This window comes from Ranitomeya imitator, chromosome 4 (assembly GCF_032444005.1).
Source record: "Ranitomeya imitator isolate aRanImi1 chromosome 4, aRanImi1.pri, whole genome shotgun sequence".
In the NCBI taxonomy this organism is placed as follows: Eukaryota; Metazoa; Chordata; class Amphibia; order Anura; family Dendrobatidae; genus Ranitomeya; species Ranitomeya imitator.
In genome coordinates this window covers 144,829,530-144,855,907 of record NC_091285.1, presented here as the reverse complement: position 1 = coordinate 144,855,907, position 26,378 = coordinate 144,829,530, and the positions used below count along the sequence as shown (strand labels likewise).

General features: G+C 44.5%; 1 protein-coding gene across 6 annotated transcripts in view; it reads left to right on the top strand.

The window, feature by feature from the left end:
- Nucleotides 1-22,911: 22,911 nt before the first annotated feature.
- The window catches only part of HRH2 (histamine receptor H2), a 324,736-nt gene continuing 321,269 nt past the window's right edge, over nt 22,912-26,378 (top strand). For 5 of the 6 annotated variants that reach the window (XR_011320699.1, XM_069763991.1, XM_069763992.1 and 2 more), the window contains exon 1: nt 22,934-23,142. The gene's annotated coding sequence lies outside the window, so the exon portion shown is untranslated. Of the gene's footprint in view, nt 23,143-26,378 lie in introns of all 6 variants that reach the window. The other variant, XR_011320698.1, reaches the window with a different exon arrangement.

The window sequence follows — 26,378 nt, the reverse complement described above, 5'->3', positions numbered from 1 at the left end:
TTGATTCACCCTTTCCTTACCCGCTGGCTGCATGCTGGCTGCAATATTGGATTGACGTTCATTCTCTGTCCTCCATAGTACACGCCTGCGCAAGGCAAGATTGCCTTGTGCAGGCATGTACTATGGAGGACAGAGAATGAACTTCAATCTAATATGGCAGCCAGCATGCAGCCAGGAGGTAAGGAAAGGGTGAATCAAACACCCCAAAACCCCGCCTCCATGGCTGAAGATTGTTCCCTCCAAATTCAGGTGACAGTGTCCCTTTAAGTTGTAACATCAAGCGTCGGCCAAGAATAAGTCAAGACAGGTTTTTCAAAGGTTTTGTCATGATTCCACAACTTGCTATGTCCAAGGGACGGAGTGAGTGACATCCCAGCCATTCGATTGAATCAAAGTTGAAGATGGACTCAAAATAAACTACAAAACCAGCTGCAAGTTTTTAGACACATTATTCAACAAGTAATACAGGAAATGGTTTGCATCTTTTCAGAACAATGATTTTTATGCAGGACAATGCTTTGTCGCAATTATCGAAGTACTCCCTTGGGTGGCTATCCAGTAAAGACCTCAAACAAGAGTAAATCTCTCTGAACAATGTCTGGGAAGCTGTGGTTGATGATGCCCAAAAAGTTGATAATCAACAGATTAAGAACTTGACAGACTGCATGAATGGAGCTTATGGCTGCCATTGAAAAGAAGGTGAGTATATTAGTCACTGATTTTTTTAAATGTCAGAAATTTATTTTTGTATTTTGAGATGTTTGGTTATTATTCTCACTTGAACAGATGAAAATGAATAATCGAGTTGAGAAAACTTGTGTTTTTCATTTATTCGCATAATTCTGCACACTAATACTGTAATTGCCCAATAATTATGCACACATAAAATATTTTTCGGATTATAAGACGCACTTTTTTCCATTTGGGGGGAAAATGGTGGTGCGTCTTATAATGCGTATATACCTTACTGATACCATTGCTGCAGGCAGCAGGCTGGGATGAGGGGGCGTCCAGTGGTGCTGCGGGTGTCCGATGGTGCTGCGCAGTGTCTCCGATGCCATGCTTGGGTCCCTGGTGCCCCTGCAAAGGTCTCCAGTGCTGCTATGGGGGTCTCCAGTGCTGTTCAGGAGTCTCCGGTGCTGCGTGTGTCTCCGGTGCTGTGCGGGGGTCTTCGCTGCTGCGAGGGGCTCTGCTGACATTTTGTGAAAGGGCAGAGCCACACGTAGTACCATGGTTTCCTGTGCAATGGACTCTAGGAAAATGGCAGCCGGGGGGCAGTGCATGCGCAGATGGAGATCTCAGCACCAAGATCTCAGGAGATGAGATCTCAGCACTGAAATCTATTCTCTCTGGGTGGTGAGATCTCCATCTGTGCATGCACCACCCCCCGTTGGTAATTTTCCCGGAGTCCACCGTACAAGAAACCATTGAACTGTGGGGGGCCTTTCTGGCCTTTCACAAAATGTCAGCAGAGCCCCTAGCAGCACCAGAGACCCCCACGCAGCACCGGAGACCCCCGCAGTGGTACTGGAGAGCCCTGCAGTGGCGTGCTGCGCATTGGAACACCCCCTTATCCCAGCCTGTGGCCTGCAGCATCACCCCACTTCTGCCTTCTCCAGCAGCGACCCCGCTTCACCACAGCAACCACCCTCAGTAAGCAATAAGATGCATGGATTATAAAAAGCACCACCATTTTATTAAAAAAAAAAATTCTCAAAATATGGGGTGCGTCTTATAATCCGGATCATCTTATAATCCAAAAAATACGGTAGATATTTGGTAATAACATGGTGATATAATATAGTCATCATGTTTTGTTAAGTGTATAGTTTTATTATTTATAAATTGTTCTTTGTACAGTGTAGTTTGTTAAGTACAAATATTATAGTGGTAGTGGTATTGGAAATGATAGTCATCCATATGTCACAACTCTGCTATTGGGTGTACCAGGACCAGGAGCTCCTTCCCTGTCTGTAACGCTAGGGGGACCCAAGCTCACCCTGTTCCATGGATTATTTCTGGTGGTGAAGTTGGCAGGGCCATGTAACTTGCCTTAGCTCCTGAATCCACTGTCAGTCTGTACTCTTCCCCCACCCTGGAAAGGGCGGAGTTGTAGTGTACTGTAATATACCAACCAGACAAACAAGGTAATACAAACAGGGGTAATTGAAAATACCAATCATACAAATATACTCACACAAGTAACAGTGGTTATCCCTTGGAGTGGAGGATGGGGTAAATCCAGAGTAGGAGAAAGAGGGGGAATAGCATACACCCAAAACCTAGCAACAGGCTCAGATAAATCAACCAAATGCCTTCTCAAATGACATCCACCAACCACCATACCAAATTGTAAGGAGGAAGACCAGGCTGCGGGTACCTGTACCGAGCCGGGTCTGGAACTGTTGAGGCTGCCTCCCGTGTTGCCTGGGGGAAAGAATGAGAAGTGGTACCAACCTCATGACCCAGGTAGGAGGGGCAAGATATAAGGAAATGCACGAGCAGCAGTTGGCAGTTTGGTGCGGATTCGTCCCCTGAGTACCGGTGACACAACAGGCTGCATTGGTTGGTCCTCACCATCTCCAGCAGGGCTGCTGTGGGGAGAGGTACCATGCACTCAGTGACTTAGAGTACCACGCATGAGCCGAGGAGAGAAGGCCTACCACCGGACAGAATCGTGCAGCCTTCCCTACCAGTGTATTTGGGCCTGTTTCCGGTTGACACTGGAAGTGCTGCTGCCTTGTTTGCTTCGGCCACACGTATTTATGGACTAGGGGCTCTGCGAAAGGTACAAGAGACTGACCGCTGGTGCCGGAAGACGGACCATCTTTTAAAGGACCCCATCTGAGGACATCTTCCCTGATGCTCTCGGTGTTACAACCCTTGCGGTAACCCCTGCTGAGAAGGAGCATAAAGGACACAATAAGTTTTTTAACTGGACTGCTATTGTTTTACCTTCATTATTCTTATTAACTATACATTAAACCATTTACCTCCCTGAGAAGAGTGAGTACTCTGTTTTATTAAATTGTTACATTTGGTTAACCCATGCTCTGCCTTCTGTCTGTCATGCATCCCTTAACCTGCTTACACCATAAGCTGGCTCTGGCATGGAGTGCTAGCCAGGGCCCAGATTATATAGGAGATGGGTGTGGCAAACAGTGAACAGCTGAGAGTCTTAAAGCAAGTAAGCTTCCAGGATCTCTCAACTGAGCATATTAACCCCTGCACTGCTGGAAAAAACCTGCACCTTGTAATATTAAGGTGAAGTGCTTCTAAACAGTGCAGGAGTAGGAGAAATCAGAGCGAAAACAGACACTGCGGTCTTCTGGCTCCTCTCTGTCGTGGCAAACCTGTGACACCATATTAACTTGGCCTTATATAAAGGTATTATTGGTAATATTGGACTGTGTATATGCATCTGGTTTAAGTTAGGTCAGTATTTTATTAAAATATAATATGCTGATGAAAAGGACTCAGCGATTGCTGGGAAGTGGGACACAAACTGTTTGCATTTCTCAAGCGCAGGTTTGCCATGCCTTGCTATTACTAAGAACAAATCATTTGGACTATTGAAGTGAATCTCCCCTTTAAATTATAGTGGTTACCCATGTTATTGTACATACAATGTACACGAATTGTTCTTCTGTATATTCCTTCTCTGTGCACTGAACAAGCTGTGAGATACATTAATCCTGTTGGAAGTGTAACTTACAATGTACAGTACTCCGATCTGTCTGGAGGCAATGTGTGCATTCTTTTTTTAGCAACCCAAATTAAAGTTGTTCCTGTACACTTCATATTCCTGCTAGTAAAGCATGAAAGATCCATTATAGGTTCTTCCTCAAAAAAGGTCTTTGCAGAAATGCTGTTGATATACATACATTGATATAGTCATGAAACACATTGTCAACTGGTTCCTCCACTCTATCGTTCTGCTTACCTTACATATAAGAGATGCCCCCTGCTCTTTTTTTAAACATGCTTAACCCCTTCATGACCTTGGGATTTTTCGTTTTTCCGTGTTCGTTTTTCACTCCCCTCCTTCCCAGAGCCATAACTTTTTTTATTTTTCCGTCAATTTGGCCATGTAAGGGCTTATTTTTTGCAGGACGAGTTGTAATTTAGCATGTCATGCACTAGAAAACGGGAAAAAAAATCCAAGTGCGGTGAAATTGCAAAAAAAGTGCATTCCCACACTGGTTTTTTGTTTGGCTTTTTTGCTAGGTTCACTAAATGCTAAAACTGACCTGACATTATGATTCTCCAGTTCAGTACAAGTTCATAGACACCTAACATGACTAGGTTATTTTTTATCTAAGTGGTGAAAAAAAATTCCAAACTTTGCTAAAAAAAAAAAAATAAAAATTGTGCCATATTCTGATACTCGTAGCGTCTCCATTTTTCGTGATCTGGGGTCGGTTGAGGGCTTATTTTTTGCATGCCGAGATGACGTTTTTAATGATAGCATTTTGGTGCAGATATGTTCTTTTGATCGCCCGTTATTGCATTTTAATGCAATGTCGCAGCGACCTAAAAAACGTAATTCTGGCGTTTCGAATTTTTTTCTCGCTACGCCGTTTAGCGATCAGGTTAATGTTTTTTTTTAATTGATAGATCGGGCGATTCTGAGCGCGGCGATACCAAATATGTGTAGATTTGATTTTTTTTTTTATTGATTTATTTTGATTGGGGCGAAAGGGGGGTGATTTAAACTTTTATATTTTTTTTATTTTTTTCACATTTTTTTAACTTTTTTTTTTAACTTTTGCCATGCTTCAATAGCCTCCACGGGAGGCTAGAAGCAGGCACAACTTGATCGCCACTGCTATTTAGCAGCAATCTGCTGATCGCTGCTATGTAGCAGAAATGGAGGTGTGCTGTGAGCACCGACCACAGGGTGGCGCTCACAGCCACCGGCTATCAGTAACCATAGAGGTCTCTAGGACCTCTATGGTTACCATCCTGACGCATCGCCGACCCCCGATCATGTGACGGGGGTCGGCGATGATGTCATTTCCGGCCGCCCGGCCGGAAGCGGTAGTTAAATGCCGCTGTCTGCGTTTGACAGCGGCATTTAACTAGTTAATAGGTGCGGGCAGATCGCGATTCTGCCCGCGCCTATTACGGGCACATGTCAGCTGTTCAAAACAGCTGACATGTCCCGGCTTTGATGCGGGCTCACCGCGGAGCCCTGCATCAAAGCGGGGCTTCTGACCTCGGACGTACTATCCCGTCCGAGGTCAGAAAGGGGTTAAAATAAAAGAAACATACAGTATAAAATATTATTATAATAAATCTCTAGAAAGCAACATTTTTGAAGCCTTTGCCTAGAAAATTCTGGACTGTTGTCAAGTATGCTAAAGCTCCAGGCACGACAAGTATGTCATGCCCCTAACCTGTAAACCATTAGCACTTCAAGAGTCACTTCTGTCAGCACAGTCCCTTCTGTCGTCTAGTCTAGTCAACATTTTTCATCTTCACTAGTGATGAGCAAGTATACTCGTTGCTCGGGTGATCACCGAGTATTTTTGTGAGTGCTCCAAGATTCAGTTTTTGTTGATGCAGCTGCATGATTTGTGACTGCTAGACAGCTTGAATACATATGGGGATTCCCTAGCAACCAGGCAACCCCCACATGTACTCAGGCTGGCTAGCAGCCGTAAATCATGCAGCTGCATGGGAAAACCTGAGCAATGAGTATACTCACTCATCACTAGGGTTGAGCGAAACGGGTCGTTCATTTTCAAAAGTCGCCGACTTTTGGCAAAGTCGGGTTTCATGAAACCCGATCCGACCCCTGTGCGGGGTCGGCCATGCGGTACGCGACTTTCGCGCCAAAGTCGCGTTTCAATGACGCGAAAAGCGCCATTTCTCAGCCAATGAAGGTAAACGCAGAGTGTGGGCAGCGTGATGACATAGGTCCTGGTCCCCACCATCTTAGAGAAGGGCATTGCAGTGATTGGCTTGCTGTCTGCGGCATCACAGGGGCTATAAAGGGGCGTTCCCGCCGACCGCCATGTTACTGCTGCTGATCTGAGCTTAGGGAGAGGTTGCTGCCGTTTCGTCAGAAGCAGGGATAGCGTTAGGCAGGGTCCATTAACCACCAAACCGCTTGTGCTGTAGCGATTTCCACTGCCCAACACCACCTTCGGTGTGCAGGGACAGTGGAAGCTACATTTTTTTTTTTCCCCTCAGCGCTGTAGCTCATTGGGCTGCCCTAGAAGGCTCCCTGATAGCTGCATTGCTGTGTGTACGCCGCTGTGCAAACCAACTGCTTTTTTCAAAGCACAAATCCTCTTGTTCCTTCCTTTCTGCACAGCTATCTTTTTTGTTTGTCCACACTTTTTATTTAATTTGTGCATCAGTCCACTCCTTATTGCTGCCTGCCATACCTGGCTGAGATTACTGCAGGGAGATAGTAATTGTTGGACACTCCCTGTTTTTTTTTTTGTGGGAGATTAAGATTGACATTTCTGCTAGAGTGCCATCCCTGTGTGTGCCATCTCTCACTCAGTGGGCCATAGAAAGCCTATTTATTTTTTTGCTTGATTTGGGTTATAAAATCTACCTGAAAAAATCACTACATCAATCAGTGGGAGAAAAATATTGGCCTCAGGGCTTGTGTGCCACTCTTGACTCCTGTGTGTGCCATCTCTCAGTCAGTGGGCCATAGAAAGCCTATTTATTTTTTTGCTTGATTTGGGTTCTAAAATCTACCTGAAAAAATCACTACATCAATCAGTGGGAGAAAAATATTGGCCTCAGGGCTTGTGTGCCACTCCTGACTCCTGTGTGCATCATCACTCACTCAGTGGGCCATGGAAAGCCCATTTTTTTTTTTTTTTGCTTTATTTGGGTTCTAAATTCAACCTGAAAAAATCAATAAATCAATCAGTGGGAGATTAATATTGGCCTTTGGGCTTGTGTGCCAGTCCTAAGCGTGCCATCTCTCTCTCTCAGATAGTGGGCCATAGAAAGCCTATTTATTATTTTTTTTATTGGGTTTATAAATTTTCCCTGGAACAAAAAAAAAAAAAGTGGGAGATTAATATTGGCCTCTGGGCTTGTGTGCCAGTCCTGAGCGTGCCATCTCTCTCACAAATAGTGGGCCATAGAAAGCCTATTTATTTTTTTGCTTGATTTGGGTTCTAAAATCTACCTGAAAAAATCACTACATCAATCAGTGGGAGAAAAATATTGGCCTCAGGGCTTGTGTGCCACTCCTGACTCCTGTGTGCATCATCACTCACTCAGTGGGCCATAGAAAGCCCATTTTTTTTTTTTTTGCTTTATTTGGGTTCTAAATTCTACCTGAAAAAATCAATAAATCAATCAGTGGGAGATTAATATTGGCCTTTGGGCTTGTGTGCCAGTCCTAAGCGTGCCATCTCTCTCTCTCAGATAGTGGGCCATAGAAAGCCTATTTATTATTTTTTTTATTGGGTTTATAAATTTTCCCTGGAACAAAAAAAAAAAAAGTGGGAGATTAATATTGGCCTCTGGGCTTGTGTGCCAGTCCTGAGCGTGCCATCTCTCTCACAAATAGTGGGCCATAGAAAGCCTATTTATTTTTTTTTTTTTGGTTTTATAAATTCTCCCTGAAAAAAAAAAGGGAGATTAATATTGGCCTTTGGACTTGTGTGCCAGTCCTAAGCGTGCCATCTCTCTCTCTCTCTCTCTCAGATAGTGGGCCATAGAAAGCCTATTTTTTTTTTTTATTGGGTTTATAAATTTTCCCTGAAAAAAAAGAAAAAGTGGGAGATTAATATTGGCCTCTGGGCTTGTGTGCCAGTCCTGAGCGTGCCATCTCTCTCACAAATAGTGGGCCATAGAAAGCCTATTTATGTTTTTGGTTGATTTGGGTTCTAAATTCTACCTGAAAAAATCAATAAATCAATCAGTGGGAGATAAATATTGGCCTCTGGGCTTGTGTGCCACTCCTGACTCCTGTGTGCGTCATCTCTCACTCAGTGGGCCATAGAAAGCCTTTTTTTGTTTTATTTGTTTTCTAAATTCTCCCTGAAAAAATCATTTTATTTTATTTGGTTTCTAAATTCTTCCTGAAAAAATCATTTTATTCTATTATTTTTTTTTCCTAAAGTCTCCCTGAAAAACAAAAAAAAACAAATCAGTGGGAGATTAATATTGCCCTTTCTGCTTGTGTGCCAGTCTTGACTCCTGGGTGTGCCATCTCTCTCTCTCTCTCTCTCCAATTGTGGGCCATAGAAAGCCTATTATTTTTTTAGCTTGATTTGGGTTCCAAAATCTACCTGAAAAAATCACTATATCAATCAGTGGGAGATAAATATTGGCCTCTGGGCTTGTGTGCCACTCCTGACTCCTGTGTGCGTCATCTCTCACTCAGTGGGCCATAGAAAGCCTTTTTTTGTTTTATTTGTTTTCTAAATTCTCCCTGAAAAAATCATTTTATTTTATTTGGTTTCTAAATTCTTCCTGAAAAAATCATTTTATTCTATTATTTTTTTTCCTAAAGTCTCCCTGAAAAAAAAACAAAAAACAAATCAGTGGGAGATTAATATTGCCCTTTCTGCTTGTGTGCCAGTCTTGACTCCTGGGTGTGCCATCTCTCTCTCTCTCTCTCCAATTGTGGGCCATAGAAAGCCTATTATTTTTTTAGCTTGATTTGGGTTCCAAAATCTACCTGAAAAAATCACTACATCAATCAGTGGGAGATAAATATTGGCCTCTGGGCTTGTGTGCCACTCCTGACTCCTGTGTGCGTCATCTCTCACTCAGTGGGCCATAGAAAGCCTTTTTTTGTTTTATTTGTTTTCTAAATTCTCCCTGAAAAAATCATTTTATTTTATTTGGTTTCTAAATTCTTCCTGAAAAAATCATTTTATTCTATTATTTTTTTTTCCTAAAGTCTCCCTGAAAAAAACAAAAAAAACAAATCAGTGGGAGATTAATATTGCCCTTTCTGCTTGTGTGCCAGTCTTGACTCCTGGGTGTGCCATCTCTCTCTCTCTCTCCAATTGTGGGCCATAGAAAGCCTATTATTTTTTTAGCTTGATTTGGGTTCCAAAATCTACCTGAAAAAATCACTACATCAATCAGTGGGAGATAAATATTGGCCTCTGGGCTTGTGTGCCACTCCTGACTCCTGTGTGCGTCATCTCTCACTCAGTGGGCCATAGAAAGCCTTTTTTTGTTTTATTTGTTTTCTAAATTCTCCCTGAAAAAATCCTTTTATTTTATTTGGTTTCTAAATTCTTCCTGAAAAAATCATTTTATTCTATTATTTTTTTTTCCTAAAGTCTCCCTGAAAAAAAAAAAAAATCAAATCAGTGGGAGATTAATATTTACATTTGTGCTTCAGTGACAGTCCTGCGTGTGTGGCATCTCTCTCATTTGTTGCCACCAACAACAGAGTGTGTAACATTGTGCCTGATTTTCGTTGTGGTCTCACTCACCTGTAAAGGGGTAGCTAAATCATACTGAAGTTATAGCTCACCGTGTAAGTTGTGTGACAGCAACAAATACCGTTAGTTTGTTTACGTTTTTAAAACAATGAGGAAGTCTGGTGGAAGAGGTCGTGGCCGGGGGCGTTCATTGTCAGCTGGTAATGAGGGTAGTGGTAGTGGTGGAGCATCAGCTGGTCGTGGGAAAAAAATATTGCACCTAAGTCTGGAGCTGTGGAGCCAGGTTCGTCGTCTGGCTACACAAGGCCTCGAACGCTCCCTTTTCTGGGAGTAGGAAAACCGCTTTTAAAGCCAGAGCAGCAAGAGCAAGTTTTGGCTTATCTTGCTGACTCAGCCTCTAGCTCTTTTGCCTCCTCTCGTGAAACTGGTAAATGTCAAAGCAGCGCGTCGTTAGTGGATGTTCACGGTCAGGGACAAGTCGCTTCCTTGTCCTCTTCAGCAAAAACAACAACAGAGAAGAATGCAGCAGGCGACACAACGGGTTACTCCATGGAGCTCTTTACACATACCGTCCCTGGCTTAGAAAGTGAAGCAGTTAACAGTCCATGCCCATTACAAGTTGAATCTGACATGGAGTGCACTGATGCACAGCCACAGCCAGACTACTATGCTGGTCCTTTGACTCAGACCACAACATTGCCCTCGCAGGGTAATGATCAAGAATCAGACCCTGATGAGACTATGTTGCCCCATCACGAACGCTATACCACCGACCAACACGGTGACACAGACGAAGTTGCACACGAGCTACAAGAAGAGGTAATAGATGACCCAGTTCTTGACCCCGATTGGCAGCCATTGGGGGAACAGGGTGCAGGCGGCAGCAGTTCTGAAGCGGAGGAGGAGGGGCCGCAGCAGGCATCAACATCGCAACAGGTTCCATCTGCCGGGCCCGTATCTTGCCCAAAACGCGTGGCAAAGCCAAAACCTGTTGGAGGACAGCGTGGCCATCCGGTTAAAGCTCAGTCTGCAATGCCTGAAAAGGTATCCGATGCTAGAAAGAGTGCAGTCTGGCATTTTTTTAAACAACATCCAATTGATCAGCGCAAAGTCATCTGTCAAAAATGTTCAACTACCTTAAGCAGAGGACAGAATCTGAAAAGTCTCAATACAAGTTGCATGCATAGACATTTAACCACCATGCATTTGCAAGCCTGGACTAACTACCAAACGTCCCTTAAGGTTGTAGCACCCTCGGCCAATGAAGCTAGTCAGCAACGCAACATCCCTTCCGGCAGTGTAGGGCCACCATTTTCCGCACCACCTGCAGTATCTGTGCAGGTTTCTTTGCCAGGCCAAAGCAGTCAGGGTCAGGGAATCACCAGTTTCGTAGTAGGAAACACTGCATCTAGGGCACCGGCGGCAACAATACCATCTCCCACCGTCTCTCAGTCTGCCATGTCCACCGGCACCCCCGCTAGTTCCACGATCTCCAGCTCTCCAGTCCAGCTCACCCTACATGAGACTATGGTTAGAAAAAGGAAGTACTTAGCCTCGCATCCGCGTACACAGGGTTTTAACGCCCACATAGCTAGACTAATCTCGTTAGAGATGATGCCCTACCGGTTAGTTGAAAGCGAAGCTTTCAAAGCCCTGATGGACTACGCTGTACCACGCTACGAGCTACCCAGTCGACACTTTTTTTCCAGAAAAGCCATCCCAGCCCTCCACCAGCATGTTAAAGAGCGCATCGTCCATGCACTCAGGCAATCTGTGAGCACAAAGGTGCACCTGACAACAGATGCATGGACCAGTAGGCATGGCCAGGGACGTTACGTGTTGTGAATTCTGTGGCAGAGCTCCCTCCTGTGGTCACAAGTGGTACTTCGGCTGGTTCTCTCTGTGAGCTTCCGTTGGTGGAGGAAAGTGGTACTGCGGCTTCTGAGTTTCGTTCCTCAGGTGATGTGGTGAAGTCGTTAGGTGCTGCTCTATTTAACTAGAGATTTAACTGGAGTTAAATAGAGCAGCACCTAACGACTTCACCACATCACCTGAGGAAGGAAACTCAGAAGCCGCAGTACCACTTTCCTCCACCAACGGAAGCTCACAGAGAGAACCAGCCGAAGTACCACTTGTGACCACAGGAGGGAGCTCTGCCACAGAATTCACAACAGTAGAAATGCCCTGTTAAGGTACAAGCCATCCATAATTGGACTCAGCCGACATCTCTGAAAAGTCTGCAAAAGTTCCTTGGTTTTGCTAATTTTTTTCATCGCTTCATCTGCAATTTTTCTAGTATTGCTAAACCATTTACCGATTTGACCAAGAAAGGTGCTGATTTGGTCAATTGGTCTTCTGCTGCGGTGGAAGCTTTTCAAGAGTTGAAGCGTCGTTTTTCTTCTGCCCCTGTGTTGTGTCAACCAGATGTTTCGCTTCCGTTCCAGGTCGAGGTTGATGCTTCTGAGATTGGAGCAGGGGCTGTTTTGTCGCAGAGAAGTTCTGATTGCTCGGTGATGAAACCATGCGCCTTCTTTTCCAGGAAGTTTTCGCCTGCTGAGCGAAATTATGATGTGGGCAATCGAGAGTTGCTGGCCATGAAGTGGGCATTCCAGGAGTGGCGTCATTGGCTTGAAGGAGCTAATCATCGCGTGGTGGTCTTGACTGATCATAAGAACTTGACTTATCTCGTGTCCGCCAAGCGGTTGAATCCTAGACAAGCTCGTTGGTCATTGTTTTTTGCCCGTTTTGACTTTGTGATTTCATACCTTCCGGGCTCTAAAAATGTGAAGGCGGATGCTCTGTCTAGGAGTTTTTTGCCCGACTCTCCGGGTGTATCTGAGCCGGCGGGTATCCTCATAGAGGGAGTAATTGTGTCTGCCATCTCCCCTGATTTGCGGCGGGTGCTGCAAAAATTTCAGGCTGATAAACCTGATCGTTGCCCAGCAGAGAAACTGTTTGTCCCAGATAGGTGGACGAATAAAGTTATCTCTGAGGTTCATTGTTCGGTGTTGGCTGGTCATCCTGGAATCTTTGGTACCAGAGAGTTGGTGGCTAGGTCCTTTTGGTGGCCATCTCTGTCGCGGGATGTGCGTACTTTTGTGCAGTCCTGTGGGATTTGTGCTCGGGCTAAGCCCTGCTGTTCTCGTGCCAGTGGGTTGCTTTTGCCCTTGCCGGTCCCGAAGAGGCCTTGGACACATATCTCTATGGATTTTATTTCAGATCTTCCCGTCTCTCAAAAGATGTCAGTCATTTGGGTGGTCTGTGATCGCTTCTCTAAGATGGTCCATTTGGTACCCTTGTCTAAATTGCCTTCCTCCTCTGATTTGGTGCCATTGTTTTTCCAGCATGTGGTTCGTTTACATGGCATTCCAGAGAATATCGTTTCTGACAGAGGTTCCCAGTTTGTTTCGAGGTTTTGGCGAGCCTTTTGTGGTAGGATGGGCATTGACTTGTCTTTTTCCTCGGCTTTCCATCCTCAGACTAATGGCCAGACCGAACGAACCAATCAGACCTTGGAAACATATCTGAGATGCTTTGTTTCTGCTGATCAGGATGACTGGGTGTCCTTTTTGCCTTTGGCTGAGTTCGCCCTTAATAATCGGGCCAGCTCGGCTACCTTGGTTTCACCATTTTTCTGCAACTCTGGGTTCCATCCTCGTTTCTCTTCAGGGCAGGTTGAGTCTTCGGACTGTCCTGGTGTGGATACTGTGGTGGACAGGTTGCAGCAGATTTGGACTCATGTAGTGGACAATTTGACTTTGTCCCAGGAGAAGGCTCAACGTTTCGCTAATCGCAGACGCTGTGTGGGTCCCCGACTTGGTTGGGGACTTGGTTTGGTTATCTTCTCGTCATATTCCTATGAAGGTTTCCTCTCCTAAGTTTAAACCTCGTTTTATTGGTCCGTATAGGATTTCTGAGGTTCTTAATCCTGTGTCTTTTCGTCTGACCCTTCCAGATTCTTTTTCCATACATAACATATTCCATAGGTCATTGTTGCGGAGATACGTGGCACCTATGGTTCCATCTGTTGATCCTCCTGCCCCGGTTTTGGTGGAGGGGGAGTTGGAGTATATTGTGGAGAAGATTTTGGATTCTCGTGTTTCAAGGTGGAAACTCCAGTATCTAGTTAAGTGGAAGGGTTATGCTCAGGAAGATAATTCCTGGGTCTTTGCCTCTGATGTCCATGCTCCCGATCTTGTTCGTGCCTTTCATATGGCTCATCGTGGTCATCCTGGGAGCTCTGGTGAGGGTTCGGTACTGTTGTTGTGTACTGTTGTGAATTCTGTGGCAGAGCTCCCTCCTGTGGTCACAAGTGGTACTTCGGCTGGTTCTCTCTGTGAGCTTCCGTTGGTGGAGGAAAGTGGTACTGCGGCTTCTGAGTTTCCTTCCTCAGGTGATGTGGTGAAGTCGTTAGGTGCTGCTCTATTTAACTCCACCTAGTGCTTTGATCCTGGCCTCCAGTCAATGTTCTAGTATTGGACCTGTTTCCTCCTGGATCGTTCCTGTGGCCTGCTGCTCTGCATAGCTAAGTTCCTCTTTGCTATTTGTTTGCTGTTTTTTTCTGTCCAGCTTGTCAATTTGTTTTTTTCTGCTTGCTGGAAGCTCTGGGACGCAGAGGGTGTACCTCCGTGCCGTTAGTTCGGTACGGAGGGTCTTTTTGCCCCCTTTGTGTGGTTTTTGTAGGGTTTTGTGTTGACCGCAAAGTTACCTTTCCTATCCTCGCTCTGTTCAGAAGTTGGGCCTCACTTTGCTAAATCTATTTCATCTCTACGTTTGTCTTTTCATCTTAACTCACAGTCATTATATGTGGGGGCTGCCTTTTCCTTTGGGGTATTTCTCTGAGGCAAGGTAGGCTTATTTTCTATCTTCAGGCTAGCTAGTTTCTCAGGCCGTGCTGAGTTGCATAGGGAGCGTTAGGCGCAATCCACGGCTGCCTTTAGTGTGTTGGAGAGGATTAGGGATTGCGGTCAACAGAGTTCCCACGTCTCAGAGCTCGTTCTTGTTTTTTGGGTTATTGCCAGGTCACTGTATGTGTGCTGACCTCTATGTCCATTGTGGTACTGAATTACCTTTCATAACAGTTACGTGTCCATCACGGCACACTGGGTGAATGTTGTGGATGCAGGGTCCACAGGGGACAGCAATTTTGGGACAGTTCTGCCTAGCCCACGGTCTAGGAAATAGTTGGCTGTAGCCGTTCGCACCCCCTCCTCCTCCTCCTCGTCCTCCTGCAGAAGCGAGAGCTCGTCCACAGACCGCAGTCGCACAACCACTCCATCCGCAGCTGCCACTGTTGCACACCAAGTCTCCCATTATGGGGCAGCTACTGGCAAGCGTCAGCAGGCTGTATTGGCTATGAAGTGTTTGGGCGACAACAGACACACCGCGGAAGTTCTGTCCGAGTTCTTGCAGAAAGAAACGCAGTCGTGGCTGGGCACTGTAGATCTTGAGGCAGGCAAGGTAGTGAGTGATAACGGAAGGAATTTCATGGCTGCCATCTCCCTTTCCCAACTGAAACACATTCCTTGCCTGGCTCACACCTTAAACCTGGTGGTGCAGTGCTTCCTGAAAAGTTATCCGGGGTTATCCGACCTGCTCCTCAAAGTGCGCGGACTTTGCTCGCATATCCACCGTTCGCCCGTACACTCCAGCCGTATGCAGACCTATCAGCGGTCTTTGAACCTTCCCCAGCATCGCCTAATCATAGACGTTGCAACAAGGTGGAACTCAACACTGCACATGCTTCAGAGACTGTGCGAACATAGGCGGGCTGTTATGTTTTTGTGGGAGGATACACATACACGGGCAGGCAGTAGGATGGCAGACATGGAGTTGTCAGGTGTGCAGTGGTCGAAGATACAAGACATGTGTCAAGTCCTTCAGTGCTTTGAGGAATGCACGCGGCTGGTTAGTGCAGACAATGCCATAATAAGCATGAGCATCCCCCTAATGCGTCTGCTGATGCAAAGTTTGACGCACATAAAGGATCAGGCGTCTGCAGCAGAGGAAGAGGAAAGCCTTGATGACAGTCAGAGATTGTCTGGCCAGGGCAGTGTACAGGACGAGGTAGCGGGCGAAGAGGAGGAGGAGGACGAGGAGGATGATGGGGATGATTATATTTTTAATGAGGAAGCTTTTCCGGGGCCACTGGAAATTGGTGGCGTGGCAAGGCCGGGTTCTGGTTTTTTGAGGGACACAAGTGACGTAGATTTGCCTGAAACTGCCCCTCAACCAAGCACAACCGCAGATTTGACAACTGGAACTTTGGCCCACATGGCGGATTATGCCTTACGTATCCTCAAAAGGGACACACGCATTACTAAAATGATGAACGATGACGATTACTGGTTGGCCTGCCTCCTTGATCCTCGCTATAAAGGCAAATTGCAAAATATAATGCCACATGAGAACTTGGAACTAATATTAGCAACCAAACAATCAACTCTTGTTGACCGTTTGCTTCAGGCATTCCCAGCACACAGCGCCCGTGATCGTTCTCACACGAGCTGCAGGGGCCAGCAGACCAGAGGTGTTAGAGGGGCAGAAATCAGATGTGGCGTTGGACAGAGGGGTTTTCTGACCAGGTTGTGGAGTAATTTTGCTATGACCGCAGACAGGACAGGTACTGCAGCATCAATTCAAAGTGACAGGAGACAACATTTGTCCAGTATGGTTACTAACTATTTTTCATCCCTTATCGACGTTCTCCCTCAACCGTCATTCCCATTTGATTACTGGGCATCCAAATTAGACACCTGGCCAGAATTGGCAGAATATGCATTGCAGGAGCTTGCTTGCCCGGCAGCTAGTGTCCTATCAGAAAGAGTATTCAGTGCTGCAGGTTCAATATTAACCGAAAAAAGGACTCGTCTGGCTACCCAAAATGTAGATGATCTAACCTTCATTAAAATGAACCACAACTGGATTTTGAAATCTTTTGCCCCACCTTGCCCGGCCGACACCTAGCTTTCCCATGAAAACGTCTTGCCTGTGGACTATTCTGAATGACTTTTCCAATCGCGTAATTTGCAGCACCTGACTGTCCAGCATACGACATGTTTACACCTCCCTAAATGGCGAAACTCCCCACACGGGGCCGTGGTATCGCCACTTGGCGCCAGCACCCGTGAGAGTGCTGTTTGTCTGAAGAGGTGGGTGTGCCCGCTTTTGGTCGACGGCACTGCCACTGGGTCCCTCATAGTACAATAAAGTGTCTCTGGCGGTGGTGGTGCGCACCCAACGTCAGACACACTGTTGTAACATGAGGGGCCCTGGGCCTGTACCGCCGGCCACAAGAGAGTTCCCCCACCCCCAGCTCAAACATTGCTAAACCACTTGCAGGAACACAGCTATAGTAGGAATTAAAACATAACCTTTATTAGGTACGAGATAAAAATACTCAAAAACAACAACAAATAATGTCACCCCAAAACAGACGAAACTATAATGGTATTAAATGATGTAACCTGTCAGGTGAAACATCACCTATGGCTGATACCAATATAGACTAATAGTGAGGACAGTCATAATAAATTGTAAAATATACTGCCCCACATTCTCAAGATACCTCTAGTGAATGACAAAAGCACATGAGTGCAGAAAATGTTCAGCCAGGTAAACTTGTGTGTATAGGTATTGGCAGGTATCAAAAAGATGAACAGGCGGGAGGGGGGTAAGACAAATACGGTAGAAATCATATACAGTACCAATATTTAAAACAGGAATGATCTCACCAATTGCCGTGACTCAGGTCAGTGTAGCCCATAGTTCGCTGAGAAGGAAGGATCCATGAAGCAGCGATGTAAGGAGACAATACCCTGTCGATCTCTAAGAGGGCTCACCATAAACCTATGTCCCCAAGCTCAAGCCCTTACAAGGGCAGTCCACAGCTACCCCTGAGCAAAAATCATGCCCTGCACTCTCCCTATAAGAATGTCCTGACGGGTTTCTTCGCAGGCCGTATCATCAGGGGACTTGCCTGCCTGGGAGCTAAAGTGCACGAGTGCTATGATAGAGGACAAAAGAACCTGCCACCCTCCATGTTACTCTGTCCTAACATGGAGGGTGGCAGGATCTTTTGTCCTCTATCATAGCACTCGTGCACTTTAGCTCCCAGGCAGGCAAGTCCCCTGATGATATGGCCTGCGAAGAAACGCGTCGGGACATTCTTATAGGGAGAGTGCAGGGCATGATTTTTGCTCAGGGGTAGCTGTGGACTGCCCTTGTAAGGGCGGGAGCTTGGGGACATAGGTTTATGGTTAGCCCTCTTAGGGATCGACAGGGCATTGTCTCCTTACATCGCTGCTTCATGGATCCTTCCTTCTCAGCGAACTATGGGCTACACTGACCTGAGTCACGGCAATTGGTGAGATCATTCCTGTTTTAAATATTGGTGCTGTATATGATTTCTACCATATTTGTCTTACCCCCCTCCCGCCTGTTCATCTTTTTGATACCTGCCAATACCTATACACACAAGGTTACCTGGCTGAACATTTTCTGCACTCATGTGCTTTTGTCATTCACTAGAGATATCTTGAGAATGTGGGGCAGTATATTTTACAATTTATTATGACTGTCCTCACTATTAGTCTATATTGGTATCAGCCATAGGTGATGTTTCACCTGACAGGTTACATCATTTAATACCATTATAGTTTCGTCTGTTTTGGGGTGACATTATTTGTTGTTGTTTTTGAGTATTTTTATCTCGTACCTAATAAAGGTTATGTTTTAATTCCTACTATAGCTGTGTTCCTATAATATTGGTGGGATTCTGTTGGATTTTTCCAATTAGACTGATTTGGTTTTGCTTTTTTCACTAAACCACTTGCACAATTATCTCTCACAGTTCCACCAATGTTTAGTCTATGCGCTGACATCCTTAAATTCCAGCCACTGACAATACCATTGTGTTGACATGTATGATGGTACTTAACATAGTCCGGGGCAGTGTCCTATATTTACCCAAGTAAATACTTTGCGCCAAATTACTAGGTCTGAAACTCCGCAGAGGAGCCCACCCCAGTACCGAATGATTGCACACTTTGGTGGTTTCGTTTTGTTGTCATGCGAGAGATTAACATCTATTTATTGTTTGGGACTACTAACTGGCAGACACTCATTACAATCGGCCTCCGCTGACAACACCAATGCTGCCCGTGTACCCCTGGAACCAATTATAAAGTGCCTACAGCCCAATTTTATTATGTTAGGCCTTCAAAGCCTGTCTGCGGTCCCTTCTTTCTACTACTCCTCCACTGACCAGACCACTGCTGCCCGTGTACCCCTGGAACCTATTTTAAAGTGCCTACAGCCCAATTTTTTTTATGTGAGGCCTTCGAAGCCTGTCTGCGGTCCCTCCTTCCACTAGGCCTCCACTGACCTGTCTACTGCTGCCCGTGTACCCCTGGAACCAATTATAAAGTGCCTATAGCCCAATTTTATTATGTTAGGCCTTCGAAGCCTGTCTGCGGTCCCTTCTTTCTACTACTCCTCCACTGACCAGACCAATGCTGCCCGTGTACCCCTGGAACCAATTATAAAGTGCCTACAGCCCAATTTTATTATGTTAGGCCTTCGAAGCCTGTCTGCGGTCCGTTCTTTCTACTACTCCTCCACTGACCAGACCACTGCTGCCCGTGTACCCCTGGAACCTATTTAAAAGTGCCTACAGCCCAATTTTATTATGTTAGGCCTTCGAAGCCTGTCTGCGGTCCGTTCTTTCTACTACTCCTCCACTGACCAGACCACTGCTGCCCGTGTACCCCTGGAACCTATTTAAAAGTGCATACAGCCCAATTTTTTTATGTTAGGCCTTCGAAGCCTGTCTGCGGTCCCTTCTTTCTACTACTCCTCCACTGACCAGACCACTGCTGCCCGTGTACCCCTGGAACCTATTTTAAAGTGCCTACAGCCCAATTTTTTTTATGTTAGGCCTTCGAAGCCTGTCTGCGGTCCCTCCTTCCACTAGGCCTCCACTGACCTGTCTACTGCTGCCCGTGTACCCCTGGAACCAATTATAAAGTGCCTACAGCCCAATTTTATTATGTTAGGCCTTCGAAGCCTGTCTGCGGTCCCTTCTTTCTACTACTCCTCCACTGACCAGACCAATGCTGCCCGTGTACCCCTGGAACCAATTATAAAGTGCCTACAGCCCAATTTTTTTTATGTTAGGCCTTCGAAGCCTGTCTGCGGTCCCTTCTTTCTACTACTCCTCCACTGACCAGACCAATGCTGCCCGTGTACCCCTGGAACCAATTATAAAGTGCCTACAGCCCAATTTTATTATGTTAGGCCTTCGAAGCCTGTCTGCGGTCCCTTCTTTTTACTACTCCTCCACTGACCAGACCAATGCTGCCCGTGTACCCCTGGAACCTATTTAAAAGTGCCTACAGCCCAATTTTTTTATGTTAGGCCTTCGAAGCCTGTCTGCGGTCCCTTCTTTCTACTACTCCTCCACTGACCAGACCAATGCTGCCCGTGTACCCCTGGAACCTATTTCAAAGTGCATACAGCCTACTTTTTTTCTTTAATTTATAATTATAAAGCCCAGATGGACTACGCTGTACCATGGTAAGAGCTACCCAGTCGTCACTTCTTTTGCGAGAAAAGCCATCCCAGCCCTCCACCATCATGTAAAAATCCGCATTGTCCATGCTCTCAGGCTATCTAATAGTAGAAAGGTGCACCTGACAACAGATGCATGGACCAGTAGACATGTCCACGAAAGGTTACATGTTCATTACGGCGCACTGGGTTAATGTTGTGGATGCATGGTCCACAGGGGACAGCCTACTAAGTCTGTCTGCAGTCTCAAATAGAAATTGTCCTCCGCTTACCACACCAATGCTGCCTGTGTACCCCTGGAACATTTTATAAACTCCATTGACCAAAATTTTGGGTTTAAAGCCTACTACCAGTGTCTGCCGCTCCAAGGTGTTCTCCGGGTTGCCTTTTCTGAGCTTTGATCTTCAGGCTCTCGTTTAGTAGTTTTTTAAAATCTAACTGCAGTGGGACTAGTACTTGGGTTGGGGCCTGCTACCAGTGTCTGCCGCTCCAAGGTGTTCTCCGGGTTGCCTTTTCTGGGCTTTGATCTTCAGGCTCTCGTTTAGTATTTTTTTGTAAATCTAACTGCAGTGGGGCTAGTACTTGGGTTGGGGCCTACTACCAGTGCCTGCCGCTCCAAGGTGTTCTCCAGGTTGCCTCTCCATTGCTTCAATCTTCTGGCTCTCGTTTAGTAGTTGTTGAAAACAACACTGCATGCGGCCTACAAGTTGGATCAGGGGTGTAGAGACGGTGTGTTCCACTACAAGGTGTTCCCCAGGTTGCCTCTCCATTGCTTCAATCTTGAGGCTCTTCTTAAGTAGTTGTTGAAAACAACACTGCATTCGGCCTACAAGTTGGGTCTGGGTTGTAGAGATGGTGTCTTCCGCTCCAAGGTGTTCTCCAAGTTGCCTTTCCTGAGCTTCTATCTTCAGGCTCTTGTTAAATAGTTGTTAAATGGAACAACTGCATTTGGCCTACTAGTTGGGTTGGGGCCTAATAACAGTGTCTGCCGCTCCTTGCTGTTCTCCTGGTTTCCTGTCCTGAAATTCCATTTTCAGGCTCTCGTTATGTAGTTGTTAATGTTAGACTGCATTTGGCCTACTAGTTGGGTTGGGGCCTACTATTGGTGTCTGCCGCTCCTTGCTGTTCTCCTCCACTGAACAAAGCTGTGCCGCCTGTTTACTACTGTTGCCAATTTCGAACTGCATTTAGACTAATTACTGATTTGGGCCTACTCTCTGTGTCAGCCTCTCATTACAGTTGTCCTCCACTGAACAAAGCAATGCCCCCTGGTTAGTCCTCTTACCAATTTTGAACTGCATTTAAACCACTTTATTCTTTGGGCCTATATCTGTGTTTCCTCCTCATCCTGCCCATTGCCCAGCCAGTGATAGATGAGTCTGCTGGTACATTGACCCATAACGCAACATTCCCCATGCACGCTACACAGCAAGATTGTGACCCTGCTGAAAGTCAGGTTCCTCTTCCCGCATACCATACCACCTTACACGGGGACAAAGAGGAAGGTGCAGATGAAAGTGCAGGTTCCTTCATCAGGTGGGGGGAGGAATACTCGTTGGCGACGTCACTGGCACAGGGCCCCTCATAGTATGCAAAAGTGTCGCTGCCGGTGGGAGGCGCCCTCGCCGTGCAAACACACCGCCGTACTTTGAGGGGCCCTGTGCCAGTGCCAATGCCAACGAGTGGGCCCCCCCTGCTTGCTCAGGATCACAGCACTTGCAAAGTTTAAATACTTACCTTACCTTAACTATTATTATAAGGGAAATTAAGATTGACAAGCTTCATTAAGAAGAATGCATGGTTTTGGCATTAAAATGGGCACTCTAGGTGTTTTCCTGGCCCCCATTCACTGCCAACTATGCTGCCCCATTGACTTGCATTGGGTTTCGTGTTTCGGTCGATCCCGACTTTACGTCATAATCGGCCGATTTCACTCGACCCGACTATTGAGATAGTCGGATTTTGCGAAACCCGACTCGACTCTAAAAAAGTCAAGGTCGCTCAACTCTAGTAATGACCCTTAAAGGTACAATCAGATAAACAGGGAAAGAATATCAGATAAACCTTCACATAATGAGAGTAGTGCGGTATTTCATTACCTAATAATGAAAATGCACTCAACATGCATTTGACATCAAGCTTCATCACCCCTGTCTTTTGTATGTACTTTTATACTTTGAATTATTTTGTTTTCAATAAAGAGTATGCCGTATTTTTTGTTATTGATTTTGAGCTTTGCACTGTACATTTCTATATAAGTATTCTTGAATTATTTGGCACATTTTGACCCTTCAAATATAGCTCCTTGTACTCATGTGTTTATTTCAATCACATGGTCCTCTAAGGCTCTGTTCACATATCCATTTATTTGTTCTGTTTAAGAAACAGACAAATAGAAATCATGCTCCAAATGAATCCCAATGCCAACAGATCCAACTGGAAAAAGATGGCCCTCAACGATTATTATAACGGGGTTCATCTGGTTTTCAATTGATGTCCATTATTAAAACCATGAAAAAGTCCAACATTCAGAACCATTTGCTTCCATCCCAAAAAAATGACACTAAATTTAAACCAGATGGACCTCATAATAATAATAAATATGGGTCGCTTTGTTTTCTTTTACATCAGTTAGCAAACTGTTCCATTTTGGGCATGAATTCCATTTGTTCCTAAAACAGGACAGATAAACGGACATGTGAGCTAACCTTACCTGTTAATTTCCAACCAGTTCTGTAAATATTTCTTTAATGAGAAAGTTTGATTTTGCTTGTTGCCTGTGACTCCTAATCTTAATTTTGATGATTCACAATTCGATAAATGGTTGGGCATCGGTTGACCAGATAAAGAGACCTACTTCTGCAAAGCACTTCTGTGGAGTGTTACCATTGCCGAATAATAGAATTTGCCAGTGAGATTACAGAGCATAAAAATCCCTCCCATCTCTCTCTTCTGCCTGTTCGAGTCATTCTATATTCAGAGCAGAGATTGCATGTCTGTAAGACCAGAAGCTGCAGCGAGCAGTACAAGAACCGCGCACTCCTTGTGGGCGAACTGACAAGTCTTTTGTATGGATGTGCCATTCTTTTCAAGGAGATTCACGGGATATGAATTGGGAATTTCTATAGCTGGAACATTTCCTAAAGCAATTGACAAGCTGTCTGCCCGCAGTATCCTCACAATGCAGGTAGGAACTTTCCCTTTCTCTGATCTTCAAGCATCACATATGATTCCATTACATGATATTTCTATCCCATGTTTCAAAAGAATTTGATTCATTTTACAGAAACATTTTTTATTATTGTTTTTGAGATACCTCCAAAAAGCTATTCTCCTACATACCATTATTCTGGAACACTTATGTTGTGTCATCATTCCCAGCTGAATATCAACCTGTAGATTTCATTAAAAATGCGATTAATAGCTTACTAATAGGTTTCTCATAGTTTCTTAGATTTGGCGTTAAAATATTTTTTAACAATAACAAAAAAATTCCTTACAGTTGATAGGCTCCTTAATAGGGATCGATCAAGTTGACTTCAAAAAATTACCAGTTTTGGGTGTTTGTGGAGACCTTTTGGTTTTAAAGGACTTTGTGACCTGTTTTTCATTTTCAAGGTCTGAATGATATCAGTCATGCTCCGAGCCAACAAAAAAAGCACCTACCTTCCCAGTAATGGTACATTCTGTATCCTATCTATTTCATTCCATTAAACAGAAGTGTAAAAGTGACTGTAATGTTTGTTCAATTGTGTTTAATGGATTGTGACACTGACAACAGTTTAGTAGAGCAAACAGGCTAATCATTATGGTACAGTGACGTTTTCAAACTTCCAACGCCTCAATGTGGTTTTATTATTGGACGTCATTCAGATGTTACATTGTGCCGGCGATGCCACCTGTGGGGCGATCAGGAGTATTTTTCCATATAGATTTTTCACACCAAGAACATCCAATATAGGTACTTAACAGGATTCGTGACTGCCTCAAGTATGTTTGTTTATAGCTTTCCAATAAGGAAAGGGGGATTTCTACACTTGAGATATAATTCCCATATCGGTACCAGACATGTCGGATAAAACAATTTCCATCTGTCATAAAAAAAATGAAAATACTCATTAAATAAACTAGATTAAATAGAAATGACATAAAAAAGTTAAAGCTTAGTTTCATATCAATTAATCTCCAAATAGAGAAAATTGTAGAGAAAAGAGCTCTACATAAAGTGTTTCCAGATATGGATAGGGAAAAGTGGGAAACAGCTCTCTTTCTTCCTAAATTGGCTCACTGGTCTTAGGGGGTTATTTTCAGAAAACATAACACCTAATTTAACTTTTATAGTTTATAGTGAAGTTGCTGGTGTCCGTCTCCTCTTGGTGATAATGCTGCTCTCGTCAGTTTGTATGAGTTTTTCTAGGCGCAAAATGGTAATAATGGTCAGTGGCTGTACTACTCTCCGATTAAGGGTACGCTCAAACGGATGTACATTCTGTCTCACGAGAGAATCGGGCCAATCACGCTAATTGCACGACTTGGATCAAACTCTGCCAGAGTTTGATATGAGTGTGATCCGATTCTCACACCTGAGAGAATCGCAGCACATGTGCAAAGAAGACGGAGAACTTAATTTCTCCATCTTAACCATTGGTGGCTGTATCAATGGCTCAGTTGATTGCATGCTGGAATTATTTTCTCATGCCGAATCGGCATGACAAAATAATTGGAGATATTCACTGACCCATAGTATAACATTAGGCCAAGTGCTATCCGATAAAGTAGTTCAAACATATCCTTTTTTGCAAATAAGGGTCTTGATTCTTCAAAGTAATTTCACTAGAATTTTGCCATAAATTGTTTTAACCCCTTCACCACCGTGTGATTTTCTGTTTTTGCTTTTTCATTATTTGCTCCAGTTCTTCCCAGAGCCATATTTTTTTTTTTTTTTTCTATCATTATGGCCATGTGAGAGCTTGTGTTTTGAAGGAGGAGTAGTACTTTTGAGCAACACCATTTATTTTACCATATAGTGTACTGGAAAACAGGAAAAAAAATTGCAGTAAAATTGCAATTATACAAATGTTTTTGTTCTTTTCTTTACCATGCTCATTATATGCTAAAACTTACCAGCCATTATGATTCTCCAAGTGATTACAAGTTTGTAGCTACCAAACATATATAGGTTCTTTTTATTTAAGTGGTGAAAAAAATCCAAATTTTCTGAAAAAAGGAGGCGCCGTTTTCTGAGACTTGCAGTGTCTCTTTTTTTCGGATCTGGGGCTGGATGAGTGCTTATTTTTTGGGTGCTGAGCTGATATTTTAACTATTGTTGCATTTTATTTCAATGTTGTGGTGGTGATCAACAAAAAAAATACTTAATTTCGGATTTTCAATTTTTTTTTCTCACTATGACTTTTTGACTTTCTCCGATCTGACTAATTCTTTTGATATTTTGATAGATCGGACATTTCTGTAAGCAGTGACATCAAATATGTGTATTTATGACTTTTTTGTTGTTGTTTTATTTTGAATGAGGCAAAAGGGGGCGATCTGAACTTCTCTTTTTTTTTATATATTTTAAAGTTTTTACTTGCTTTAATAGTTAATAGACAGGCAACAAGCAGAAGAGACTTGTTTGGGCTAAAGAACACAAGGAATGGACATTAGACCATTGGAAATCTGTGCTTCGGTCTGATGAGTCCAAATTTGAGATCTCTGGTTCCAACCCCCGTGTCTTTGTGCGATGCAGAAAAGGTGAACGGATGGACTCTACATGCCTGATTCCCACCGTGAAGCATGGAGGAGGAGGTGTGATGGTGTGGGGGTGCTTTGTTGGTGACACTGTTGGGGACTTATTTAAAATTGAAAGCATACTGAACCAGCATGGCTACCACAGCATCTTGCAGCGGCATGCCATTTCATCCGGTTTGCGTTTAGTTGGACCATCATTTATTTTTCAACTGGACAATGAACCCAAACACACCTCCAGGCTGTGTAAGGGCTATTTGACCAAGGAGGAGCGTGATGGGGTGCTACGCCAGATGACCTGGCCTCCACAGTAACCAGACCTTAACCCAATTGATGGTTTGGGGTGAGCTGGACCGCAGAGTGAAGGCAAAAGGGCCAACAAGTACTAAGCATCTCTGGGAGCTCCTTTAAGATTGTTGGAAGACCAGTTACTGTGACTACCTCTTGAAGCTCATCAAGAGAATGCCAAGAGTGTGAAAAGCAGTCATCAAAGCAAAAGGTGGCTACTTTGAGGAACCTAGAATATAAGACATATTTTCAGTTTGTTCACACTTTTTTGTTAAGTATATAATTCCGCATGTGTTAATTCATAGTTTGGATGCCTTCAGTGTGAATTTACAATTTTCATAGTCATGAAAATGCAGAAAAAAATTTAAATGAGAAGGTGTGTCCAAACTT